This window comes from Triticum dicoccoides, chromosome 6B (assembly GCF_002162155.2).
Source record: "Triticum dicoccoides isolate Atlit2015 ecotype Zavitan chromosome 6B, WEW_v2.0, whole genome shotgun sequence".
NCBI lineage: Eukaryota > Viridiplantae > Streptophyta > Magnoliopsida > Poales > Poaceae > Triticum > Triticum dicoccoides.
The window spans coordinates 694,499,125-694,504,628 of record NC_041391.1 but is presented as its reverse complement, the minus strand read 5'-3'; the positions used below and the strand labels follow the sequence as shown (position 1 = coordinate 694,504,628).

Below are 5,504 nucleotides of genomic sequence, written 5' to 3'. Positions count from 1 at the left end.
AGAAAGGAAATTAAAAAAACTAGTGAAAGACGAAAACAAAGAAAAATAAAGAAAAATGGGTAAAAACGTGTAAGAAACAAAGAGACCCGGGAAAAAACAGATAAACCCACAACTATATATATATATATATAGGAAAAATCCATTTTTACATTTTTACATATATATAGGAAAAATCCATCCTACCACCTGGTGGTAGTTACCCCACATGTCTCATATACTACCATGTGGTACTATATATATTATTTTATTATTTTAAATATGTTCATATACTATATCTAAGATATTTCAAAGCAAGTTACATGAAAAAATTGCATATGAGCCCATAGTTTCTGTTATATTTGTAAAATACATACATATTTGTACGTAAAAATGAGCATACTCAAAAAAGGTACATACTACCTAAAAATTAGTATATATATTACCTAATCATTGTTATATACTACATACTACACGTACATACTCTCGGTTCTGACAGATACTACATATAACATACAAAACGTAAGTGATGCTAATTACCACTGCTTATAGACCAGGACCAAACCAGTAAGTCGATCGAGAGGCAGCAAGCGAGCGACCTGCACTAATGGGCCAACCCATATGCCCGTGCTTCAGGCAACACAAATACTATACTCCTTATAGGGACCTCCTATTGCGCGACTTCGGCGCCGCGCAACCTAACGGGCGCTTGCAGCGACGTCTGGATGGGCTGGCCCGACCGTGCACCAAAAAAAACCCGCCAAAATATGTTGTCAACGAGATTCAAACTCGAGACGGACGCGGCTAATCTGCACCCGAGCTCATATGCTCCCGTATGAACAGTAAAATCGAAAAAAAATCAAAAAAAAATCAAAAAATTCCAAATTTTTTTGAGTGAAACATTGACAAAAGTTCTAAGTGCCTGCAAAAATTCGTCATGAAATCACATTCCTAGAAGGCGTGGCAAAAAAAACAAAAAAGTACTCTGAAAAAGCTACTTTCAAACGCATTTTGAAGCACTGAATTTGTTTTTTTTGCCACGCCTTCTAGGAATGTGATTTCATGACGAATTTTTGCAGGCACTTAGAACTTTTGTCAATGTTTGTCTCAAATTTTTTTTGGAATTTTGTAATTTTTTTTCGATTTTTTTTCAATTTTACTGTTCATGCGGGAGCATATGAGCTCGGGTGTAGAATGGACTTTTCGACTCGAGACGCGCTATTTATCTTTATCTTTATCTTTACCTACTAATAAACCAGAATGCTTCTGGTCGTACGTCGTCGCCAATTTTGTAGAAAGGTCCCTGTGGTTTTCGATATTCAACCCGCGGTCCTTAAAGTGAGAAAACGTTTCCAGCCCTGATCCGGCCCGCCCAGGCCCGAGTGCCGCCGCCCGTAGGCCGCCACCACCAGCGCCCGCAGAGCTCCCAACCCCGAGCTCCTCCTCCCGTGCACCTTCTTCCCAGCCTTCCTCGCGCGTCATCGGGCGACCGGCGCCACCACCAGCGACCATCCAGGTCACGCCACCGCCCCCTGCCTTCTCTCTTTCCTATCTCTCTCTAATCTCCTCATCTCTCCTTCTCCCCAGGAGCTCAGTGCCAGCGCCATGGATGCCCAGTCCTCGAGCTCACCTTGGAGGTTCGAACGCCGCCACGGGACCTCCACCGGCCAGATCCGGCGCCTCCCTCCCCTGATCCGCGCGCCCTCCACCTCCTCTACCCGATCTGGCGCCCCACCCACCTCCCCACCACGCCCCGCGCGCCGCCGGCCGCCTCCTGCCCCGTCCCGCCTCAGTGCGCGCCGCCGGGCGCCTCATGCCTCCCAATCCCATCTCCTCCTCACCCGCGGCTTCTTCGCCGTTCACGGCTCCCGAAGCTCGAGCGGGCCGATCTACGCGTCGGCGACCTCGTGGGAGGCAGAGGATGGGATGGTGTGCTGTGCTCGAGAAGAGTGGGCTCGAGTAAGGGGATTGGAGGGTGGCGTCGGCGGGCTCGCGGACGGGGATGGAGAGGGCGGTTGCTGGCAAAATCAAGGCTGGGCAGGCCGGAATTGATCTAAAAAAACAGGGTATGATGTAATCAATCTTCTCCAGCTATGTTCATATTCTTCTCTGACCTTGGAAATCTTCAATGTCATCTGCTTTCAAGTTCTGGCCACACAGGAATCCAACATCTATTGTTGGCAGCAGATTAATCTATTTATGATAGTTGATGCAACAGAGGGGTAGGGGCAGATCGTCTTCATCGCATTATGATAGTTGATGCAGCACCATAAAAAAAAGAGGCCAACATGGCTCTGTGGTGGTCATGACTGCAACCTAACGGATAGTTGATGCAGCGTAGGATGAGGTGTTCCGATGGTGGTTTAAAGTAGATTGTGATGCCGCCATAATTTGTGCATTGCCCAGTGGAGAACCTAGAGAGGATGGAAATCACATCAACTTACCTATCCGATGTTGTCGAGTTTGTCCTCGGTTCTCAAACTCTCCACTGGCATGTAACCTATCCTGAAATTCATTTAATGAATCGACAAATTATCTTCATACCTTGCGTCGTGTCAAGATAAAATTTATTATGTAGATTCCATCCATGAGTGTACTTCTCTAGATCCTTGACATCATTTTCCTAATGCACTGTGAACTGGTTTCAAGCAAGTTATTATGGAGGATTTAGCTACACATTTTGGTCTAAGATGAGGTCACTAACTTGTCCTTCTCTAAGGTTTGAAAACCTGGGAATTTTTGACTGCTAAATTAGACTACTGTCCTGCAAAGTAGATCAGCTATTTGACCATAAAAGTTAGTTCAATTTAGTTATTCCAGCCGGCTAGCTAATGTGGTTGTTGCAAATAGCAATAGCAGGAGCACATACCTTGTTTCTTTGATAGTGGCTTTTCACGCTTAAGCAGCAAAAAATATATGTGTTCTATCTCTAGATGTTGTATCAGGTAGAACTACTGACAAGGAACAAAATAGAACATCAGTCACGTATAATTGCGAAGAAGAGTAAGCCAGTGCAGATTGAGGCCAGACAACTATGGCTTAGCCGGGTTCAAGTTAGCCCAATTGTTCCGACATGCGATTTGTTTTCCTCTCATGTTTATTATTGTGACATTTTACAGAAATATAAATAGCATGCAAGCAATCAGGTTGATCAGAGCCAGACAGTTCACTACAGTAAGCAATGCAATGTAAGAGCATATGTTGTCATTAAAATTCCATTCAAGAAGAATTTCATATGTGTGTGTTAATTGGTTTAGTGCATTTATTGATAAATGATTTATTGGCCATCTACCAATAAATCGGTCTGTCTCCTCAAGGCAAAAACCTCAAAATTTATGGCAAAATTCATCCTTATGCTGGATTACAAGCACTTATGTTGTGTACATTTCCGTGGACAAAAGGATCAGTCGGTTGGTTATGAGTTTTGGTAATTTTTCAGATCGTGGCAGATTGTTATCGCTAGCAAGGACTCACTGATCTCTGATGTGGCTCTCGATGGTGATGCGATGCAAAATGGACAAATCCATCATCGTTAGTCTGCTACTGTTGGCTTCTTCTGAGCTACTAATATCAGGTTATTTTGTTTCTGTTGAGCAGTTTAAGCTTCAAGGTTGCAACTGAAATGTGATCAATTGTGGTTGTTCTCAACTTCTCATTCAGCTCATCCTGATAATGTGGCTAGAGAACTGTATATCAGTTTATTAAGTTGGCTTCCTATCCGTTATGTAGTTTATGTGTGAATCCTGCAAGTCGTCATGTTCAATTGTGGTTGTCATGTCGAATTCGTCCTGATCATACTGAGCGCAAACTGTAGGGTAGCTGTGTTTGATGTTGAATCGCTGATGATCACATTGTCGGAAAATTATTCCTGGTTTCCTTTCTATTAGTCAGTTTTAAGTGCGAGTGGTACAAGTCATATTATTTGATTGTTGTTCTCTTATCGAATCCGTCCCAAGCATATTATCCACAAACTATATTTCTGTTCAATATGTCAAACTTATTTCGGTGACTATTTTGTTAATGTTCAAATCAGCTACATTAAAACTAAAATCATATGGGAATCAGAGCGATTTACAAGGACCCTTTGGGGAGATACTTTGCAAATGTGGAACAGGAATAAAGCATGTTAGTTACATGGCGGAGATGGGATACTTAGTTGATCCGAACCATTTTGCAGTTCACTTTTAATCTGAAAAATTGTACCTGATACTGATCATGACTTCTTTAGGTTCTGAGGGCTTAGATTGAAAACACCAGGACAATTTTTTGTATCGCAGTGGGGTTGGCTGCTGTATTATGGAAGATTTGGAGATTTATGAATGAGTCCTGTTATGAGAATAAAAGCGGTGTCTGATACTTTTGTTCTGATTCATGTGGTTTGTTATTTGGTTAAACTCATGGTCAATTTTGCAGATCAGCGCTGATTTGGGGAGTAAAGCTCTTCGAGCAAGTGACAAAAATCAAGTCTTCTGAGCATCTCAAAGATGGCGACCTGAAGTCGTTTGACTGGCAGCTTAAAAGCAATTAAAGTGCACAGAGAAATCAAACTTTTAAAGCCACTCTTGCCATTTGTGGACTGTTCCTGCTTGTTGGTGACTGCTTTTGCGAGTATGTTCACTCTCATCTACTCCCTTCGTTCCAAAATAGATGACTCTACTTTGTATTAACTTTAGTACAAAGTTACAAAGTTGAGTCATCTATTTTGGAACGGAGGGAGTAGCAATGAAATATTTTGTCTCTGTTGCGCAGCCGCTGAAAGGGCAAACTCCAGATCCTAGATATCTGTGGGTTTTGGGTGCCCTCTGGGGTTACCTGAATGTTCCTATTTCTGTTTCTTCTTCCCTTCTTAATTTTCTTTATGATGTAGATGAACAATTGGTTTGTGTTAATAGAATTCAGAGAGGAGGCTCTCTTTTAGAAAATCTAATGAGGGGAGACTGAATGACCGAGTGTAGATGACACTGACCAAGTTTATTAGTATGTGATCCTACATGTCGCTCCATTAATTCTTCTAGATAATTCCTGTATGCTTAACTGTTTCCTCATTCAGTCCAATAACGATGACAGATCCGAGGTGGTATCCTTTGTAGCTGAAGGAGAAGATGTATGCAAGGGTGTATTCCATATACTGTTATATCTTTGTGTCATTATAATATATATATTCCTTCAGTGCTTAAAATGATCTCATTGCCAGTATGTTTACGACGAAGATGGATACTCTCACTGTATTGCATAACTGATATTCAGCACTAAGTGCTATCCGGTGCTTATCACACGTACATGAGTAGTCAAGTGTACCTTTACATAGTAGCAAGTATTTTTGGTAATCACTACTGGTTTATGTCTCGTGAATCAAAATATCAGATAATATCAAATACCTGTCAAAAAAAAATGTCAATCAAATATCAGACCAGGATTGAGCAGACAATATAAAGTTTGATGAGACAACAATCCACACGAAGCAACAACCGAAGATGACAAGGGGACTTTACCGAGTAGGCATACATGCTGACACCAACACGGCATGG

General features: G+C 42.0%; 1 long non-coding RNA gene across 1 annotated transcript; it reads left to right on the top strand.

Moving 5' to 3' along the window:
* Window positions 1–1,398: 1,398 nt before the first annotated feature.
* LOC119324312 lies at window positions 1,399–4,918 on the top strand. The gene is made up of 4 exons (XR_005156867.1): window positions 1,399–2,042; window positions 3,096–3,164; window positions 3,416–3,550; window positions 4,390–4,918. It is a non-coding gene; the product is annotated as an uncharacterized LOC119324312 (long non-coding RNA).
* Window positions 4,919–5,504: the final 586 nt, after the last annotated feature.